Source organism: Schistocerca nitens, chromosome 4 (assembly GCF_023898315.1).
Source record: "Schistocerca nitens isolate TAMUIC-IGC-003100 chromosome 4, iqSchNite1.1, whole genome shotgun sequence".
In the NCBI taxonomy this organism is placed as follows: Eukaryota; Metazoa; Arthropoda; class Insecta; order Orthoptera; family Acrididae; genus Schistocerca; species Schistocerca nitens.
The window spans coordinates 387,555,603-387,578,950 of NC_064617.1; the positions used below are offsets into that span (position 1 = coordinate 387,555,603).

Below are 23,348 nucleotides of genomic sequence, written 5' to 3' on the forward strand. Positions count from 1 at the left end.
ACTTACCGACGGAGAGCAGCAACGTATGCTTAGAGCTGTCAGTGCTAACGGACAAGCAACACTGCGTTCAGAAGTAGCAATAACCGTCCATGCACTGCTCGACCACGTGCAACAGGCACAACAGGCATGGAACCCCAGCACACAAACTATGGAAAGTATGACTAATGTATCCGTTAGGGCAGTGGCGTGAAATTTGACGTTAACGGGCTATGACAGCTGACGAACGATGGGAGTGTCTTTACCAACAGCACGACATAACTGCAGCGCCCCTCCTGGGCTCGTGACCTTATCGATTGGGCCCTAGACGTGTGAAAACGATTGCGTGGTCTGATGAGTTCAGACTTCAGTTAATAAGAGCTGATGGTAGGCTTCGAGTGTGGCGCACATTCCACGAAGCCATAGACCCAGGTTGTCAAGAAGGCACAATGCCAGCGGGTGGTGGCTCCACAACGGTGTGGGCTGCGTTTGCATGGAATGGAATGAGTCCTCTCGTCCAGCTGAACCGATCGTTGACTGGAAATGGTTATGTTCAGCTACACTGGCAGCCAAACAATGACGTTAATTTTATGGATGCCAATGCGTCATATCACTGGACCGCAATTGTTCGCGATTTGTTTGAAGAACATTCTAGACAGTTCGAGAAAATGGTTTGGCCACCCTGATCGCCTGACATGAACCCCATCGAACATTTATGGGAAGTAATCTAGAGGTCTTTTTTAGCACAAAATCTAACATCGGCAACGATTTCGCAATTATGGACTGCTATGTAGGCAGCATGGCTCAGTATTTCTAAAGGCGACTCCCAACGACTTGTTGAGTCCCTACCACGTCGAGTTGCGGCACTACACCAAGGTCCGACGTGGTATTAGGAGGTGTCTCGTGACTTTTGTTACCTAAGTATACATACATATATGCATAAGTATGAACATCTATTTTCATATGGGTGGATATAGAAAAAGCGCGAGGAAGGGATGATATTGTGCCAATTAGAAAAATATTAACATTATCTTAAGATAAACTGAGAGTGGTGCTGTGGTTATTGGGGAAGGGGTGGTGGCAGAATGTTGCCGGAGGGTGGTTAATGGTGTGTTAGGTGTTCAGACAACTGGATTTTGGGCAGAAGTTGTTTGGAGAGTATCAGGGCAGAGTGAGGGGAAAGTGGATGTCTGGCAGCGTCTTGATGATCACCTGTTGGGATATACTTCCAATGTTTCACCTATTAATGTAAACAGTGGTGAGTTTGTATTTTCCCCTAGTCCGTTGAAAAGAGTTTTTTTGTCTCATAATTGCGTTCTAAAGATAGAAACTTTTTACTGTGTAAATTATTTTTGAAGTCTTGTCATCTAAAAGTAGATTTAGCAAATGTAGAGTGATTTGTCCCTTACTTTGGTTCAAATGGCTCTAAGCACTATGGGACTTAACATCTCAGGTCATTAGTCCACTGCACTTTGAACTACTTAAACCTAACTAACCTACGAACATGACACACATCCATGCCCGAGGCATGATTTGAACCTGCGACCGTAGCAGCAGCGCGGTTCCGGACTGGAGCGCCTAGAACCGCCCGGCTACAGCGGCCGGCCTCCCTTACTTTCTGATTCTCATACGGCTTCGTAATGATGTCAAATTTTATAGTTGTTTGCCTAAGAGACCATCCCGCATACACTGTGGTGATAAAGCCATGGGATACCATTTAATGTAGCATTGGATCCCCTTTTTTCCCGGCGTAGTGCAGCAACGTGGCATGGACTCAAAAAGTCTGCAGAAATATTGAGCCATACTGCCTCTATAGCCGTCCATAGTTGCGGAAGTGTTGCCGGTGCAGGATTTTGTGCACGAACTGACCTCTCCATTACGTCCCACAAATGTTCTGTGGGATTCATGTCGAGCGATGTGGGTGGCCAAATCATTCGCTCGAATTGCCCAGAATTGTGCCCTGGTGACATGACATCATTGTTTGGAAACATGAAGTCCATGAATGGTTAAAAATGGTAGCCGAACATAACCATTTCCAGTCAATCGTCTGATCCTTTGGACCATGTAAACATAGCCACACCATTATGGAACCACTACCATTTTGCACGGTGCCTTGTTGATAACCTGGGTCCATGGTTTCGTGTGGTCTGTACCACTGTCGAACCCTACCACTAGCTCTTGCCAAGTGAAATCGGGACTCATCTGACCACGCCACGGTTTTCCAGTCGTCTAGCGTCCAGGAGACGTTCTGCAGGCGACGTCGTGCTGTTAGCAAATGCACTCGCGTCATCAACTGCCATAGCCCATGAAGGCCAAATTTCGCCCCACTGCACTAACTTATACGTTCGCCACACGTCCCGAATTGTTTTTTTGAGGTTATTTCACGCACTGTTGCTTTTCTGTTAGCACTGACGACTCTACGCAAACGCCGCTGCTCTCAGCGTTAACTGAATGCCGTCGGCCACTGCGTTGTCCATGGTGAAAGGTAATGCCTGAAATTTCGTATTCTCGGCACACTTTAGACACTGTGGATCTCGGAACACTGAATTCCCTAACGATCTGCGAAGCAGAATTTCCCATACGCTAGCTCCAGCACCCATTCCGCGTTCAAGGTCTGTTAATCCCCGTCGTGCGACCATAACCACATGGGAAACCTTTCCACATGAATCACCTGAGTACAGATCTCAGCTCCACCAATGCCCTGCCCTTTTATACCTTATGCACGCGACACTACCGCCATCTCCCAGTTACTTTCCATTTGATGTACTCTCGTGAGTGTTCCAAATGGTTAAAATGGCTCTGAGCACTATGGGACTTAACTTCTGAGGTCATCAGTCCCCTAGAACTTAGAACTACTTAAACCTAACTAACCTAAGGACATCACACACACCCATGCCCGAGGCAGGATTCGAACCTGCGACCGTAGCGGTCGGTCATCAGTCCCCTAGAACTTAGAACTACTTAAACCTAACTAACCTAAGGACATCACACACACCCATGCCCGAGGCAGGATTCGAACCTGCGACCGTAGCGGTCGCGCGGTTCCAGACTGTGGCGCCTAGAACCGCTCGGCCACCCCGGCCGGCTCTTGTTACTGTACAGACTCTTTTAACCAGACAATCGTTTCGTTTGAGTATGTAATTTGTAACTAACAAGGGAATCGATCAACAGCTATTGACATTCATGTATTCCTCAAAGTAGAGACTGCAAGACCAATTTTTTATTCGTTTGATGCACTAGCAGATGAAGAAAAGCCAAGGCGTACTTGAATGATATCTCTGCGTTAGAAAGTTTCATGTGCACAGACACAAGAAAGTCCCATAAAACTCCATGAAATGACGAATGAGAGTACTTACGATATCAAATGACGCTGATATATCTTTGTAGTTATCTTCGTTTCTTAAGTAATTTTCGTGGTTAATATCGTATCGTGGTACAACAAATATGAGTTTAGTTCGCAATATGCATTCTGGATCAGCATTGTCTCATTAAATTTAGTGAATGATTTCTCGTATGACTGTATGTGGAACGCTCCACTGCTTTGATGCGAAAGGGCGCTCTGCTAGATTGAGGACTTCAGTAATTACTGCTGTAAGGCATTTGTAATTTACTGCGGTGGATGACAGCATACCGACCGAAAGCACTAAAGTGCGTGGCGGAGCTTCTGATGAAAGCGTATCATGTGATATTTCCGAGAATTGAAACACTGATCTAGTTTACCGGCTTCTGTTTGCATATACAGACGGGATCGATGTCTAGGCTGCATACCACAAACACTTTGTGCTCCGCGGACGAACGTTATTCGTGGGTTTCTGCTTGAAAGCACCATAAAATATGTTGTTTCTATTGGATATTTTCAATTTTCTTTTATGATGACTTCCAGGTGATGTCTTCATTTTTTTAAACTTTTTTTTTTTTTTTTTTTTTTTTTTTTTGCGGGATACGTTTGACTTGAAACATCTACATTTTCCAAGTAGTGGATATGGGCTAATGACCAGTGCACTGGAACACACATCGCGACAAACAAGATTGGGTTAGCTGTTTCGAGATAAAATTGTGAAGGTACTAGTGAGCCGGGAGTGTCGCGTGATGGGTTAATTATACAAATGGCGAATAACTGTAGTGTTTTCTATTTGCCAAAAGCAGAGAAGCATACTGAAAAAAAGTGAAATAATGAGAGTAAATCAAAAACACAGTTTATCAGCTCAAAGTGCGTTCCAAATTATTTTTATTAATACGGTGATAATGGTGTAAGGTTGCCGCAGGGGATATTGGATGGCAGCAATGTGATACTTCGAGTGGCCAGTAGTATTTCAATCAGTTCCGGAATAATGTCTACCTATTGTTCCGCCTGTATTTCAAGGCATGGGGTGTGGCTAATGTAGAAGTGTTTCTTTCCTGTTTTTCATGAAAATTCCCTTTATTGCATTCAATTTTGTTGTTATTGCCCCCTCCCAACGTATGTATATGTCAAAGTCTTATGACAAAACAACGTAGTGTAATGGTTAATAAGTACACAGGAGAATACATCTTATCTTCATGTACGCTATGTGATACAAGAAATAAATTTTGTGAACTTGATTGTAATGCAGTACATATAAATGATAAATTAAAAATAACAACGAGCTACAAATATGTTTGAAATTATTGCTTAAAGTTACGTATTGACTGCTTCCGGATTTGGGTCTGGCCGTTAAGTGTGTTCTGATAGCGTAAAATAAGGTGATCCCTCGCGATAAGCGGAAAATTTGGGTTCAAATCCCGGTCTGCCACCAGTTTTCGTTATCTCCATTTCATTACACGGCTGATGGTTGTTCGCAACTACGAATACATTCCACGCACTGCAACTTAACGTTAAATACACTCGAATTACGACAGGCTGTAGGAAGGATTATAATGTTTCCTCACACATCAAAGACAGCACAGGGGCAGTCAGCCTCAAAGATTGCTTACATTTTTGGAACGATGTATTATTATTTAATTATATGATATATACATGCTAAGCGGTAATACCGTTTCAGGCTGAGGTAGTTAAAAACTGCTATAAATTCTTCCAGCATAGTAAGCAAGCAGCTACGTAGATGACCTATAATGTAGGTGATGTTGCTCAGCAAAATATTGCAATTAGGCTCAGCCACTTAAAATTCGTGATAAGATCACAAGTCACAGCACACGTTTCGAGAGCAGACTCTAATCTTCAGGTAGAATATAAAAGAATCTTTAAAACAAATCACATTTATCTGGTGCTGTGCTGTGCTTACACTAATTATATCTTCTCGAGGGGAGTTTATCGTGACATCATTGCAAATCATCAGTATTCTCGCCCTTACTATTATGTGGAAATATTTCCAGTTCTTTAATTAAGTCCAGTCTCTTCCATCTCTGAAGTGCATGTAACACTTCAAGATCTTGCTGCTGACTGAATATTGCTTGATGCTGATTGAGTATTCTTATACAGCGAAGGTCATCAGTCTCGTATCTACCCCGCCAGATGAGAAGCAATATACCTCTCTGTCTGCATATAGAGTAAATTCTGCGTGCAAGTGACAGAGTTCTAAATCCGTAGCGTGCTTCTGAGGTGAAAGAGGGGAGTTTATCGTCACATCCTCGCAAATCATCAACGGGAAATACACGTATACAAGTATTTCCGCCCTTACTATTACGCAGAAATATTTCCAGTTCTTTAATTAAGTCCAGTTTCTTTCATCTCTGAAGTGCATGTAACACTTCAAGATCCTGTTGGTGATTGAGCTGATTGACTAGCGCGGTGTTCACCTAGTGGGACATGCGAAACCGCCTAAAAACCACACTGAGGCTGTCCGGCACACCGACCTTCGTCGTTAATGCTCCGCACAGATTCGATCCGTAACTGGCGTACCTCCCCGTCCCGGAAGCGGTCACATTAACACATGCAGCTATCCGGGCGGGACAACATATCGGTCCAGTTCAGTTAGCAAATGTGCAGAATCACGAACATGGCACAACTGGTGGCTACCGCTGGTTTGTCGATCGATGTTGCTCATTCTTAAATAGTATTTATGCCTATGTATCTTATTTTAAAATTACTCCCTGGCACCCTATTTATTTAGCTTTACAGGTTACGCACTTTTGCAGTACTCTCGCAGACTGCCGTACTTATTTTCCAAATAGGGACGCATTTTTAGTGGCAGCAAGCTTCCCGTTTTAAAGGCATCTGTGATGTTGCGAGGTTTCAGAATGTTAGCTACTGTCTTTAAGATGCTGGCCTTGTACGTAAACGTAACTGTGTTAATGTCAGTATTTTCATCAGATTACCGTTTCTTGCCACCTTCGTGAATTCCAGCCTCCTAATTATCCCAGTAACCGTTTCCTGTGACTGTTGTTTTTATCGTATCTAGTCGGGCTGTCCTCCTTGTACATTCGGAATTTATGGATCCTTTTCACAAAGCTTGTGATCTTATAACGAATTGTATGCGTTGACCCAAATTTTAACACTTAAGTAAGTTTTCTCAATCGCGGCCTTACCTCCAGCAAAAATGAAAAATTCTAAGCTGTAGTCGTGTTTATGTGGTAACTGCAGATAGGACTTACGAGCTTCGGCGTCTTCCGGCATTCTACAGCATACACTGTCCGACAGGAAATAGTGAGATATCCAGAAAACATGGTCGGGTTTCATTGTAACTTCGCACATGCAAACGCACCATCGGCGCGTATATAAACCCGTAGAGTTATAATTATCTGCGGCAGACAGAATGACCCCCACAATGCATTAGAGTAGTTTGTGTTTCGTATTTTTGGCAGGCCTGGTGAGAGTACGTAAGGACCGTAAATAACATCAGTCAGATGCTGAGCGATCACTGTAAAGAACATGGAGATGTCATGCATTCTGGTCAGAAGCGTTATCAACACCTGACAGCTTCAAAGGAGTTTGTCTGCATATGGCTGACTGATCGAATCGTGCAACATCGATATCTGTGGGACGTTCAGGTGTGACAGTGGCCCAGTGTTGGGCTGCACAGGAACGTCAGGGCAGGCAGTCGACCACATCTGACCACTTCAAGAGAGGATCACCGTTTTGTGCACCAAACACATTGTACCCATTCGCATTATGCCTACAATATGATGATAAGACTCCCTGATGTGCACAACACATGCATTACAGTAAGGAGAATTGGGCTACACAGTGATGTGGCAACCGTTGATGCAGGAAAGCTGCACACTCTCTGTCTGCAGGCCACGAGTGGCCTACAGGGACCATCCGACCGCCGTGTGCCCTCAGTGGAAGATGAGGATAGGAGGGGCGTGGGGTCAGCACACCCCTCTGCCGGTCGTTATGATGGTATTCTTGACCGAAGCCGCTACTATTCGGTCGAGTAGCTCCTCAATTGGCATCACGAGGCTGAGTGCACCCCGAAAAAAGGCAACAGCGCATGGCGGCCTGGATGGTCACCCATCCAAGTGCCGACCACGCCCGACAGCGCTTAACTTCGGTGATCGCACGGGAACCGGTGGAGCCACTGCGGCAAGGCCGTTGCGTAGGAAAGATGGACAGGAGAAAAAATTATTAGCAAACAAGTTAGCACAGTGAACAGAAGATTTACTTACCTTCTATTTCTTCAAGCATTCAAAGACTCATTACAAATAATGCAGCAAGAAATAGAGTCCAAAAGTCAACAAGGATGAGGATCTCTGAACTAGAGCATTAATGATGGTGTTGGAGCCGCGATTAGGCGGCATTTGTGTAGCGTCATGTAGCGAAGACGGCCCAAGGTCGAGTGGCGCTTTGTGGCTGCCACCAGCTGTCCTGTGTCACAGTGGCAGAGGGCGCTCGTGGTACAAAGCCACTGGAGGTGTGGCCAGCGGGAGCGCACCACTGGATCTGCCAGATCCCGCATGACCGCTGTCAGCGTCTGACAGAAACTTGCTGTAGCATTGCCAGTTTTGATGCCTGTGGAGTGTTATCAACACGTGATACCATAGCCCCTGCAAATTTTGTGTCAACCCACACCCTTAGTCAGAGAGTAGCATCAGCTGGACTGAGGAATTACCATCACATGTGTGAGCTGTTTTTAACGCAGCACCACAAACCGCTGTGTTTGAAGTGAAGCCCTGATTGGGAAACATGGAATGCTCTCGGTAGTGCCGCATAGCTGTCCGGAGTTGTGCATTCTCAGTCGTGTACAGTGGCTGCATTACTGCCAAGTCTTTCTACAAAAACGCAGAAAAAACATCTAGCTCCTTGTAACTCTATTACAGGACCTCATTCAGTCTCAGCGAGGTGTTGATAATGGAGTCTTTGTCGCCTTAAAGGCATTGTTGACTAACATCAACTCACCGCGACCAATCTCAAAGGTAACTAACGCTCACGACCGTTACTGCGTATGTTTAAAGCAAAGCTGATATGCATTCTCGTGGCGACGTTACAAGCACCGCTCTTATCCGCCTGGTGCGAAATTTGAATAGACATCATATTTCACATATAGAAACACGCCTACCAACTTTCGCTTATATCGCAGAACTCTTTCTTGGTGACACAATTTTTTTTTTTCAGTCTGTGTAGTATAAATACATTAAAATAAATGACGATCATCTGTGATGGACCTGAATGGATGATCACCAATTTGGGAAAAATCGGACGAATTAAGAATTTTAGGTATCTTGGTGAACTCATCCAGGAGAATGTGTTAGAAGACGAAGCAGATGTTCAAATGTGTGTGAATTCCTAAGGGACCAAACTGCTAAGGTCATCGATCCCTAGACTCACACACTACTAAACCAACTTAGACTAACTTATGCTAAGAACAACACACGCACCCACGTGCGAGGGAGGACTCGAACCTCAGGCGTGAGGGGCTGCGCAATCCGTGACATGGCGTATCAAACCGCTCGGCCACTCCGCGCGGCCGAAGAAGAAGCAATTAATGTCAGGATGAGGAAGTTAGACCAGGGCATACCAACTGACAAAGAATACCTATAACGAAAAGTCTATGACTATAGGGGTCAAGTTCCGATATTATAATATAGTTGTAAAACCTGAGGGCTTATATGCGTCTGAAACTTTCACCATGAACAGACAAGGTCAAGCTGATTGGCTGGAAAAGCGAGAGCGTATGATGTTAAGGAAAGTCCTAGGTAATAGCTGGGTTGATGGACAATGGTGAATGAGACCAAATGAGGACTTGTGCCGCAAGACAGAACCTATCACAGCATCCATTAAGAAGAGACGGTTGTTATTTTATGGTCATTCATGAGGGTGGACGGCGACCGACTGACAAAAAGTATATGGAGTTTCATCGTCTAAGAAAACAAGGCCGAGATGGTTCGAAGAATGTGAAAATACCATCTTCATAGATAGTTAAGGCTAACCGACCATTGACCTTCTTCTTATTCTGTGCTGGATGCACACGCATTCATCGAACTCTTACGGGACTCGGTAAGATTGTTTGCCGCGAGTAATGAGTGTAATGGGCAGGGGCACTACGAATGTAGTGTGTGGACATTAAGTTGGGTGGGAATGTGGGTCTCACGGGAAGCGTGCAAGGGATAAATCCCTGCAGTCGTATTATCCTCTGCGCCATCGGTGGTTCAGATGGTTCAAATGGCTCTGAGCACTATGGGACTTAACTTCTGAGGTCATCAGTCCCCTAGAACTTAGAACTACTTAAATCTAACTAGCCTAAGGACATCACACACATCCATGCCCGAGGCAGGATTCGAACCTGCGGCCGTAGCGTCGCGCGGTTCCAGACTGAAGCGCCTGGAACCGCTCGTCCACAGGTGGCTCAGATGGATAGAGCCTCTGCCATGTAAGCAGGAGATCCCGGGTTCGAGTTCCGGTCGGGGCACACATTTTCAACTGTCCCCGATAATGTACATCAACGCCTGTCGACAGCTTAGGGTCTTGATTTAATTGTCATTTCAATTTACCGGGTGATCAAAAAGTCAGTATAAATTTGAAAACTTAATAAACCACAGAATAATGTCGATAGAGAGGTAAAAATTGACACACATGCTTGGAGTAACAAGGGGTTTTATTAGAACCGAAAAAAAAACCATATTGCAAAACGCATGAAATATCTCTTGCGCGCGTCGTTTGGTGATGATCGTGTGCTCAACCGCCACTTTCGTTATGCTTGGCCTCCCAGGTCCCCAGACCTCAGTCCGTGCGATTATTGGCTTTGGGGTTACCTGAAGTCGCAACTGTATCGTGATCGACCGACATCTCGAGGGATGTTGAAAGACAACATCCGACACCAATGCCTCACCATAACTCCGGACATGCTTTACAGTGCTGTTCACAACATTATTCCTCGACTACAGCTATTGTTGAGGAATGATGGTGGACATATTGAGCATTTCCTGTAAAGAACATCATCTTTGCTTTGTCTTATTTTGTTATGATCAGATGAAGCATCATCTGTCGGGCATTTTTTGAACGTTTGTATTTTTTTGGTTCTAATAAAACCCCATGTCATTCCAAGCATGTGTGTCAGTTTGTACCTCTCCATCTACATTATTCCATGATTTATTCAGTTTTCAAATTTATACTGTCTTTTTGATCACCCGGTAGAAGATTGGTGAACAACTACCAAGGTTTTAAAATGGCACCAAGGTCCGAAAGATGGAGCGGACCTTTGTCCGAAGAGCGTAAACAGGCACTTCTTGGTGGGCTCAGAAGATACTGGCAGGAAGTCAAAGCTGGAATACAAACAAGATTGTATTGGATTGTTTGGGGGAAGAGACCAAACAGCGAGGTCATCGGTCTCATCGGATTAGGGAAGGAAGTCGGCCGTGCCCTTTCAAAGGAACCATCCCGGCATTTGCCTGGAGCGATTTAGGGAAATCACGGAAAACCTAAATCATGATGGCCGGATGCGGAATTGAACCGTCGTCCTCCCGAATGCGAGGACAGTGTGCTAACCACTGCGCCACCTCGCTCGATACTACGAACAAGACCTCGACACTAAAATGAAATTGATCGTTACCACGCAGTCCATAGAGGATCAACTCGATAATAAAAAAAAAATTAAAATATAAAACTGTAAATATTCACCACACTTTGCCCGGGGAAAATGACACCAGTGTTCCGATCTAGAAACTTGAGACACTGCAACATTCGGACTTTTCTCTTTTACGAAACATACTCCGCAGTTCGTTTCCAATACAACACGGCTTTCATTAAATGTTAGCTCTTGGGCAATAGATGCGGCCGTTCAAGAGGCGGACATTTGCGGCTGCCAGACGTCGTTGAGTACAGCGGGCAGCAAATCAGAGAGGCCGCTATAAGGAAGCGGCACTCCACAGCGTCAGCTACTGATATCGAACAGGCTTCTGTGTCAGCGTTTCCAGCGGTTAAAAAAAAAAAAACTGCCGATACGTCAGCACACAGGTCAGTTCAGTTTCCTTGTGATCGCAGTACTTACAATAACAACTACTAGCCTCGTGAAGAAATGCTATATGAATAACTACAAGAGATTGTCTGTGTTTATGTAGACTTCGAAAGTACAACGAGGCGCGCAGCTTATGAAATAGAATGGCATAAACACGGCGGTAATGTTATAATAAACACATTTATGTTTGCAAATTTTAGCAGCAATGTTGAATAACTTGCAGCAACTAGATGGGTGTCATTTTGTTTTGAAGATTTATGATTTTCTATAATCGTCCGTACATCCGAAAACAAGCAGTTTTACGTTTTAGACATTGTAGTTATTGCTGTCTTCAAACGGGAGACCAGTCCGACGCGGCTGTCGACATAGGTCTATCCCATGAAGTTCAAAAATGGTTCAAATAGCTCTGAGCACTATGGGACTTAACTTCTAAGGTCATCAGTCCCCTAGAACTTAGAACTACTTAAACGTAACTAACCTAAAGACATCACACGCATCCATGTCCGAGGCAGGATTCGAACCTGCGACCGTAGCGGTCGCGCGGTTCCAAACTGTAGCACCTAGAACCGCTCGGCCACCCCGGCCGGCCTATCCTATGAAGTCTCTTCATGTTTGAGTAGTTTTTGCACCACACATCCATTTGAACCTGCTTACTGTGGTCGAACAGTGATGCCTGCATTTTTTAATTCATTCCTCCCCCCTCCCGCACGCTTACCTGCATCACCAAATTGACGAGTCTGATGCTTCAGTATGTGTCGAATCCCGTTGTACGATAAACTGCTTTGCTCCTCAATTCAGTTGAGTACCCTCTAATCGGTTATCCGATCTACACATGTAATCTTCAGCATCCTTCTGTAGCACCACATATCAAAAGCTTTTATTCTCTTCTTGTTGAAATGCATACCAACCACGTTTCATTTCCGTAAAAGACTACATTTTAGACAGATACTATCCGAAAAGACTTAATCTTATACTGCAAACTTTTCCTTGCCAAATTTCTGTTTGGTTTCCTTTACTGCTTGCTGAATGTGCAAACTGAATAGGCTATAACACTGTCTCACTACCTTCATAACTCCTGTTTATTCACAAATGTTTAACATAATGCAGCGCTTCAGCAACAGTGAATTGCTCAGATAATAAGAAATTCAAGTTGAAAGGTAATTTTTTTTAGTTTACCTAGGTTTCGATGCCAATAATGGTATCTTCTTCAGAGCCTATAAATTAACCCATACGTACACGTATTAAACATTGGAATGCATCATCAGTCTAATGATTTCATAATAAGTAAAATCGTGATACTTCCAAAAATTAAATTATTTTGAGGACCAAACGTTGGCCATTTCACAGAGTAAAACTAATACAGAATAAAGACGCATAATCATACTAAAAACAATAAAAAAACATAGACGGAGCTACGCCGGGCCAGGAATAAGGGTCACACGTAAGCAACAAGGTAACTATATAGACGTCGCGAGCAGTTCAGCGGCGAGGCTCAGCCAGCGGCCAAGCACATGCGCAAGTGCTAGGGACAAGCTGTCTCAAAATTACTTAGCACAACGTAAATTGTAAACAAAATGTGGCGGGAAACAGTCCTGCAAATGGACCAATGCCTACCTATGGTACAGTACATTAAACAATTTTCCTAAGAACTACCTACTAAGTCAGGGCAAGAAAATTTACATTCAAATGTTATGATAAGAGGGCGAAACCCCACTACAGTAAATAATAAATTAGTATGGGAGACACAGGCGTGCGAAGCATAAAATATCTTGAACATAAAACAGGCAAATTAAGAAACACCTTTGCAACTGGTCTCATTACCGGTATAATATAAAATATATGGAGACACAATGTACGAACGCACTATAATAAAGGGGCAAAGCAGATAGGAAACAGCATCGGCCATTCGAAGCGGGCCGTGGGTCAACTACACTGGAGTAAAGGTTGAAATCCTTCGAAATAATTCCTATTTTTAGTTGCAGCTGATCATTAAGTAAATTTTCTCTATCAGTAATAAGATGTTTAAACATTTGCAATTTTTCAAGGGTGTCTAACTTACAGCCTTTGACTTCATTATGCAAAAAAAGTTCTGCATCTTTTAGAGGCTTGGGAGCATGGGCCATTTGGACAAGATGTTCAGTAAATGTAGATCCTCGTGTTCCATCACCGCTTTTAGTCGACAGATGCTCTTTAAACCTAACAGACAGGGCCCTTCCTGTCTGGACAACGTAGTAACAGGGACATTCAGCACAAGTGATTTTATATACACCTGACAGGGATGATTTATCAGTACCTTTATCAAGAGAATGGACTAAATTCTTTTTAAGGTTATTGGGTTATTGGTAGTAGAGTAAGAAACTTTGCACCCTAGGTTTTTTAGTAAACGACCTACCTTGTAGGATACGTTACCTATAAAGGGAACTGATATGTATTTCGTTGCCTGGTCTTGATTGTGGGTACCTGACCTGGAAAGGGTGGCAGTCTTCCTTCGTGTTTTTTTTGTTAAACAAGTCTCACTATGTGGGATTATATCCATTATTCTGAGCGATGTTTTCGAGGACCTTTAATTCCTTCTGTGAATTGTCTGGCGAAAGCAGAATGGAAAGGGCTCGAAGGATACTCGAGTGAAAGAAGGCCATTTTATGGGCCTGAGGATGGGTGGAATCAGCTGGTATGACGTTGTCGGAATAGGTTGCTTTTCGAAAACTGTTTAAATCTATTTTGTTATTAATAATGGCTAGAGTCAGATGGAGATAGTCTAAAGTCTTATCAGCTGTCTCATTTTCTTGCATGAAGCTGATTTTTCCATGGAGGTTATTGAAAGTGGTAAATAACAGTTCTAAGCCTTCATGGGAACCTTCAAACACAAACAGCAAGTCATCTAAATATCTCGCATAGAAAATTATATTATTTGCCAGGTCCGGATAATTCCGAAAAAACATCTGCTCCATTGAGTTTATAAAAATTTCTGACATGATACTAGCTAAAGGGCTGCCCATAGCTAGACCACAGGGTTGCGAATATAATTTATTTTTAAAAGAGAAGTAATTGTATTTGAGGGTGGTGCGTAACAGAGCCATTAGTTCACCAACCTCAGGGACAGATAATATTTTATGGAATCTCATGTTGGTTTCTATAATGTCCATCGTCTGCTCAACAGGTACATTAGTATACAAACTTGTAATATCAAATGATACGATTTTTGTGATGTCAGAACAAGCTAAAGTTTTGAGTTTATTCGTCCAGGAAAACACATTAATTGAAACTCGTCTGACGAAACCGATTCTGTGTGCCCTGTGATTATCTCAACCTGAAATCCTTCGCTTTGTTACAGGTTTCGTTTGTGGGGTATATGGAGATATGTTCCTCTTATTTCGACAGCTGAGAGTATTTTTGTTTGTCTCGTTAAGGTGACTATGCTCAGTGCTTGTGCAATTAGATGTAGTGTTTTATGTTTTTAAGGGTGATTACGGAAAAGAAATCGAGAGGCGGGGTGAATGTGACGGCACATAATCTACTACTCTAGAATAGCACCAAAGTGGCCGCTGAGCTGACCCTGCCTGCCAGACGGCACACAGCCTCACTCCGTGAGACACAGTCACGAGGTCTGGTGAAAGAGCATGTACGAGGGTAATCCCAAAAGTAAGGTCTCCTATTTTTTTATAAGTACATAGACCTGTTTATTTCTACAATGGCTTACATAAGTTTACAGCTTGAACATTTAGCTATTTTTCAACATAATCACAATTTCTGTCGATGCATTTTTGTAGACACTGTGGCAGTTTTTGTATGCCCATGTCATACCAGATCACTGCCATGCTGTTCAGATAGTTATGAACACCTCGTCGTCGGACATGAATCGCTGGGACCACAATTAACGCTGACAGGTACTGTGATACTCTGAAAAAACTCAAAACGGGCAATTCAGAACTGGAGAAGAGGAATGTTGAGCAAGGGCATACACATTCTCCATAACACTCGCCCACACATCGCTCGGCAAACCACTGCTCTCCTGCAACAATTTCAGTGGAACATAATCACCCACCCACCCTATAGTCCTGACTTGGCTCCCAGTGACTATCGTCTGTTCCCTAAGTTAAAAGAACATTTGGCCAGAAAGCGATTCTGCTCCGACGATGAGGTGAAAGAAGAGGTTCATAACTTTCTGAACAGCATGGCAGCGATCTGGTATGACATGGGCATACAAAAACTGCCGCATCGACAGAAATTGTGATTATGTTGAAAAATAGCTAAATGTTCAAGCAGTAAACTGATGTAAACCATTGTAGAAATAAACAGGTCTATGTACTTATAAAAAAATAGGAGACCTTACTTTTGGGATTACCCTCGAACATCCCTTTGTTCTATGAGACTCCCACTGTTTACTGATAAACCAAAAGTTTTAAAATTTGGTAATTCGATCTGCAGTGGGACGTCCTTTCGTCATACGTGGTGAGACAATAAAATAATGAGACTTATTTTCTTTGCAAGATGTGGTAACACTGCAGGCTTGCGTAGGCACAATATCTTTGACCTTGGTCTATAAGCTGCTTCTAGACCAAGCGGCACATCGATGCAACTGCTCAGTCGTGAGTTGTGCTGTAATAAGTTAACATGTGTTTGTGTCTCTCGTCACGGAGATGGAACCGCATAATACTGCGCAACGGTATGCCATTTCTTTTTGCGTTAAATTGGGTGAAAACGCGACGACAACTTACGGTAAGCTTCAGAAGGCTGTTGGAGAGGAGGTTTTGTCAAGAGCTCAAGTTTTTTGTTGGCATAAAATGCTTAGTGAAGGCACAAGGAATGTTGAAGATGAAGACCGCAGTGGACAACCATCAACCTCACGGACAGATGTCAACTAGGCCAGGGTGCATGAACTCGTATGATCTGATCGAAGATTATCCGTGAAAATGATTGCAGGAGAACTGAACATCAATTGAGAAACGGTACATCTAAGAAAAACTGAAGATCTTGGTGTGAGAAAGATTTGTGCAAAAATGGTCCCCAAAAATCTCACACCACTCTTCTGTCAGTACAGCAATTTTTAACCTCAAAACAAAGTTCAGTACTACCACAGCCACCTTATTCCCCAGATATCGCTCTGTGCGGCTTTTTCTATTTCCAAGGGTCAAAACGGCGGTCAAGAGACACCATTTTCAAACAACACAAGATGTCCAAAAAGCTGTTACAAGGGTCTTGGAGGATATTACAGAAGATGAGTTCCAGAAATGTTACCATCAATGGCAAAAGCTCTGGAAAAAGTGTGTGCAATCAGAAGGGAACTACTTTGAAGGAGACAACACTAAACTTGACTAAAATGGTAAGCAACATTTTTTTTCACATCAGTCTCATTACTTTATTGTCGCACCTCGTATAACATGGATTTTTCGTAGCTCCGACCTCGCTATTCCACAAAGCTGTGCTTAACGTCCTCTAGCTTCCCCAGCATGCCGAGTCAACTGAAGTCCCAGTTCCAGTCACATGAATTGACTGCATACCTATATCTGCCACAAATAAAACGCGCAACTGAAGTCAAGCTACCCGACTTAAGATCGACCGATCAGAGACTGAACTTTACTAAATGCTTCCTAGTAACTTCGTCTTACAGGGCACATGACGTTAGCGATCAGAGGAGGAGAGAAGGATGCTGGTATGCACACTGGGGAAAAATTAAATGAACCAAATTCATGCTTAAATGACACTTAAGTGGAGCGCACCCCCGAAACTAATTAAACATGGAGTATGTATAAAATCCTAACACCTTCTGTGAGGGGAAACTTCATTAATAATCATTATTCAGAGAGAGTATGTTGGCTCAGGGACGCAATATGGACGCTCATGTGCTCACACACAAAAGACTTGCCATAATAACTGGAAATAATAGTCACCATTTTCTAGCAAAAGTTGGATCGTCGAAACTGATTTGAGACCTGCAGCGGAAAAGAACACGATGCTCAGTCAGGACTACGATGCATGAAGTTAATAAAGACCGGATGGGAAACAAGTTAGGCTCCATCTAAATCTACGAGGCGTATCCCAAAACTAAGAACCCATTGGATCATTAAAAACAATGAGCTATTGAGAAAAGGTTTTTATTGACAGTAATATTTTACTACGTATCTACTTCTCTTTTGCACATAATCGCCGTTCGCATCTATAAATTTTCTGTAACGCCGCACCAACTTCTTTAACCCCTCTGCATAAAAGTCTGGGCGCTACAGTCTGGAACCGCGCGACCGCTACGGTCGCAGGTTCGAATCCTCCCTCGGGCGTGGATGTGTGTGATGTCCTTAGGTTCGTTAGGTTTAAGTAGTTCTACGTTCTAGGGGACTGATGACCTCAGAAGTTGAGTGCTCAGAGCCATTTGAACCATAAAAGTCTCGCCGCCTGGTAACTGAACCTGTTTGTACCACCAGTCTTGAGTTCATTGTTATTCTGAAATCGTTGTCAATTCAGCCACTTTTTCAAACGCAGGAAGACGGAACAGTCGGTTTGATGCAAGCTTGAGGCTGTACAGAGGGCGAACAAAAAGTTCGCCAGGAAAATGTTGAATCTTCTCCTTGGTTTTGGCAGCGGTGTGAGGGCGTACGTTGTCGTGAAGGAGGTTTATGCCAGACAGCAGTTTCCCGCTGGGTCGATTTTTGTTCGCATGTCTCAGTTTGGTTAGCGTTCCACAGTATACGTTAGCTGTCACTGTTGACCCACAGTCCATGAAATCAATCAAAAGGACGCCCTTTTCATCTCAAAAATGGTAGCTATCATTTTTCGATTCGAGAAAGGAGACTGCTTAAACATTTTGGGTTCGGGTGAGCTCGAATGGCGGCTATTGCTCCGATTCTGCGTTGTTGTACGATATCCACATGTCATCGCTATAACAGCGTGGAAATACAAATCATATCCATCTTGTGTACAGCGCTCCAAAAGCTGTCGAGCACTACGCACTCTTTGCTCTTCGCGCTGCTCAGTGAACAATTTTGGAACGCACCTCACAAACATTTGTGGTACCCAAGCTGTTCAGTGACAGTCCTGTAAATTGAGTTTCGAGCACCATTTTGGAATTCATTGGTCAGATCACTAATCATCAATCGCCGAACACTTCGAAGTTTCTGGATCATTTGATCAACGATGTTGTAGATCCGAAGACTGAGCCTGCCACTCCGCTGTTCGTCGTGAACATTTGTGCTACCATTTTGAATTTCTCGACCCCATTTTGGAACATCTTTGTCACTCGTTATTTCAGCTCCAGACACAAGGCGGAACTTACGATGGATTTCAGCAGCTGAAGATCCTGTTGCCAGCAAAAATGTAATCACATCGTGCTTTTCACAACTGGCGGATTCTACGATTGTCTCGGCATTCCGATCTGGCCTCACCGACTGGCAAACGACTACGGAATCAAACCAACACTGCAGTAGTTTGCTAAACAACCGGTGGACAGGGCTGCATGCGTGAAACTTCATTCAGGCTTACCATCAGTTAAACATTCGTAACCGTGCCCTAGTTTTGGAATACGCCTCGTAGTTAAATGGTAGCAAAATTATCATTTTCGCGACCCCATAATACTTCTCACAAATGACTTAAAAAGTACAGAAAGTTCCTAATTCGGGAAACCTGAGGTAACTCCCATTCAAAATCACCGTCTTGGTGCGCACAGAAGCCGCACATCATACTCACCACACACCAGCTCAGCGACTCTCTGCGACTGGCTAACATTGTGCAACATCCAATTTGTCTCGCCTCCGTGTCCAGAGATGAAAAACTTGGAGGATGCGAATTGATCAATCAACAGGACAAATTCTTTAGTGGTACCAGGCACCTCCTCCAAATATAAGATAGGAGAGACAACATCTGTTGCATCTTCCTTAAAACTTTGCATCGGTTCAAAAACTTTGAACAAACGCCTTCCTTGCGCACCGGTCTGAAAGAATCAATAGCGAGGATGCCCTTTAAGAAAGCCTGTCCAGGAAACGTCATTCCCGGATGTCGCCTTAAGCCAGCTTTGGAAATTAATCCCAATGCCGTTCTCAGGCCTCTCTTGCAAGGCTGAATCAAGAAAATCCACCTGAATTGATCAAGTCCCATGCGTTTACAACTACACTCCTATTAATTCACTCAACCGATCATCCATGTTCAGGAAAGTTGATAACAGGCACGTGGTGTGCTGAATATCAAATATATTAAAAAAGGCAATAAAACACACTCGATTTCGGTTCCCAGCGTGAACTTCCTCCCTGGCATGCAAACAATATGAGAGAACACAGGCAAAGACACTCTGCAGAACTTCATAAAAGCATAAAATTATATGAGAACCGCATTGTAGTTACCTTACAGCAGGCCGAGGGCAAGTCACACAAACCAAGGGCCATCACCCCAAAATGGCGTCGGAATGCTCTGAGCAAAGACTCTTTGAGTCTCAGGCTGCTCGTGATCGCATGACGGCAGATGAGCGGTCATACATCAGACAGTTGCCTCTTAGAGTCCTTACAATCACTCCTGAGCTACAAGCCGCAGCTGCAATTGAAAAAAAAAAGGACGAATTCAAAAGAAATGTTTCCAAAATTTTCATGGTGCATTTCTTTCAGGAGAATTCTACTTTTTCTCGCTTCCCGCGCCCGGGTTCCCGGGTTCGATTCCCGGCGGGGTCAGGGATTTTCTCTGCCTCGTGATGACTGGGTGTTGTGTGCTGTCCTTAGTTAGGTTTAAGTAGTTCTAAGTTCTAGGGGAGTGATGACCATAGATGTTAAGTCCCATAGTGCTCAGAGCCATTTGAACCAATTCTACTTTTACAGCGGCGCGAAAAATTCAGTAGAATGGTTCGGCTGAAAAACTGTACATTCTCCGGAATTGCTACATTCCCCGGAATTGCAAAGCAGTTTTTATTTTTTCGATATTCGCGTTTTGGAGAGCAAATTTTTTGGCTGTTATCGTCTGAGCTATACTGGCACAGTTACCAAACCACCCTAACAGCACCACTTCCGCCAGTACCTCGTCTGCTATCTTCCAAATTGCACACAACCTTACTGGACTATCACTCCTGGAAGAATTGCTTAGTCTCAGCTGAGGGCATTGTTTCCAGTTCCAGTCTTTCACTCTGCAGTGGAGTGCGTGCACTGGAAGCGAGAAGCAAGGCTCCTGTTTCGAGTCCCAAGTTTCAAATGGTCCCATAATAACGCACACTAGCTGACAAAAAAAGCGATGAACCCAAAAGATATAGTCCGACGATAATATAATTTCCTACATGTTCAGACCGAAGGTGGGTTTGTTAACGATTAGAGTTGCATTTCTCAGTGACAGGTGAACTGCCACCAGAGTGCATTAGCGTGTTTTATGTTTAGTGTTGTTGCCAAGCCTGGTAGGGTATATGTTGTTGATTTTGTTGTTGTTGTTGTTTTGGTCTTCGGTCCAGAGTCTCGTTTGATGCAAGCTTCTTCATTTCTGAGTAACTATTGCAACCTACAACATCCTTCTGGGTTTGCTTAGTGTGTTCATCACTTGGTCTCTCTCTACGATTTTTACCCTCCACATTCCCCTCTAACACTAAATTGGTGATCCCTTGATGCCTCAGAACGTGTCCTACGAACCGATCCCTTCTTCTAGTCAAGTTGTGCCACAAATACCTCTTCTCCGGAATTCTGTTCAGTAACTCCTCATTAGTTACGTGATCTACCCATCTAATCTTCAGCATTCTTTTGTAGCACCACACTTCGAAAGCTGCTAGTTTCTTCTTGTCTAAAGGGGCGAGAACAGCATCAGACGTTAGGTGATCGCTATGAAAGGCATGGAGATAACGCGCACTCGCATGAGACGGCGCTATCAGCACGTGACAAGAGTTTGGGAGGGCCCTGACTGTGGGTCTCCAGTTGGCTGGCTGGTCATATCCTGCAATATCCAGATTTGTGGGGCATTCGGATGTGACAGTCGCCCTATGTTGGACCACATGTGAACGAGAGAGGAGGTATACTCGTCGTAAGGTTTTCGGTCGACCGTGGCCGACACCGTTTCTGCACCAGACACATGGTATACTCTTCATACCTACACGTGTCATCGGGCAACAAGTAATTGATTCCCTGCAACATTTTGTGTCATCACGATTGGTTCAGATGGTTCAAATGGCTCTGAGCACTATGGGACTCAACTGCTGTGGTCATCAGTCCCCTAGAACTTAGAACTAGTTAAACCTAACTAACCTAAGGACATCACACACATCCATGCCCGAGGCAGGATTCGAACCTGCGACCGTAGCAGTCGCACGGTTCCTGACTGCGCGCCTAGAACCGCGAGACCACCGCGGCAGCAGACTTGGGAATTATTATCCTATACGTAAACTGCCATTAATACCCCAACATAAACGGCTGCGTTTGGGAGTGAGGCCATGACTGGGAAGCATGAACCGATGACGAATGACGTCGCACTGTATTCAGCGATGAATCGTGGTTCTGCACTACCCTGTATGATCATCGCCCGCGGCTATGGCGAGGTGGAAAGAAGTCCCATTATTCCAATTTTTTGGAGGGGCCGAGCGGTGTTACTCGTGGCTTCGTGGCGTGGAGAGTCATCGGGTATGATTTCAGCTCAGGCTGCTAGCAATTGAGGGTACTCTGACGGCACAACGGTACATCAGAGACATCCTGCGTCCGCAAGTGTTCTCTCTCATGCGACACTGTCGTGGTGTCATTCTCAACAGGACAGTTTTTGTCCACATATGGGACGTGTCTCCGTCTCTATGAGTTGCCTGCGTGATGCTGAGGCACCCCGTTGGCCAGTAAGATACCCAGACCTGCCCCCGATAGGACATGTGTGGACCAACTCGGACGTCAACTGCGTCCCAACGTCAGTGTCCAGGATATCAACGACCAGTTACAACAGTTGGGGGCCAGCTTGCCTCAGGAGAGGACACAACCGTTTTATGACACTTATCCTAAATGAATCAATGCATGCATCCAGGCCAGAGAGAGCTACGTGATGCTGATAAGTGTGCTCATACTGCCAAGGTGTTAGAAAAGTTGACTAATTCTTAGAATCACTGAAATAGTGTCACATACCCTGTCAGTTCGTGTAGTTTCATTTCGTTTCCTCCTCCACTTCTGAGTGCTTCACATGTTTGTCAGGCAGTGTTTTCAAAGTTTGAATGAGATGCGTCGTTATCAACTGGAATGAAAAAGTCTCCTCAGCTGGCAGTGACGCATGGCGTCCAACCCTACACATGTTATTGCGTGAGAGTGCTATTCCCGACATAAGTATACGAAACATTTTAAAATCATTCTCAGTTGAGTCCATACCAACTGTGTGATTAAAGTACAATGCAGTTGGCACCTAGACCGTTTGATTTCAGTAAACATGAAATGTTATCAGAAAAAAACTGAGTTCAGCATCGAGCTTTAACATCATCTCATTTAGACGTTATGAATCACAGCTGAAGGAAATCAGCTTGGTCAGCTCACCCCGTGACTTGTCACTGTGAATCATGCCCCTGCCTCCCGTCCTCGGGCTATCTGCTTGATACGCGGGAGAAGTTGCCCTTCAGTGATCATGTTGCAAGAAGACCACGAAGGCAGACCCTGCTGCGAAACATGATTAAGATCTCAATACTGCAGTAAATGTATTACCATTTACAAAACTATCAATCCTTTACACTTTTAGCCTCCACCCCCATCCCACCCCCTTGGGACTGGATGAGAGCCATTTACTTGGAAGTCAGGTAAATTACATGTCGTACTGGAAGCAACTGTTCACTGTAACATAGTGTCTGAGATGTAAGACACATAGGCTGGCTGCCGTCAGGTTCAATTCGCTTCGCTGGCTCTCATACTCTTCTTACGTCACTTCCATTTCAAACTGCTTAACGCGAGACATCTTTTTCTTTTGTTTTTAGTTTGTACTTCCTCTTAGCCACATAATTCTCTTTTCGACAGCATGAGGAGATGTAAGTTCCTCTCTCAATACACATTCTGCGTCTGAGTTAATTCCAATGACTTTCGATATCTATATCCTTCCCTAACC

General features: G+C 44.0%; 1 protein-coding gene and 1 pseudogene across 1 annotated transcript in view; one reads left to right on the forward strand and one right to left on the reverse strand.

Moving 5' to 3' along the window:
• Nucleotides 1-23,348, forward strand: part of LOC126251874 (choline transporter-like protein 1) — a 502,309-nt gene that overhangs the window by 292,777 nt on the left and 186,184 nt on the right. The gene's annotated exons all lie outside the window — the stretch shown is intronic.
• LOC126253785 (5S ribosomal RNA) lies at nucleotides 7,374-7,491 on the reverse strand (annotated as a pseudogene).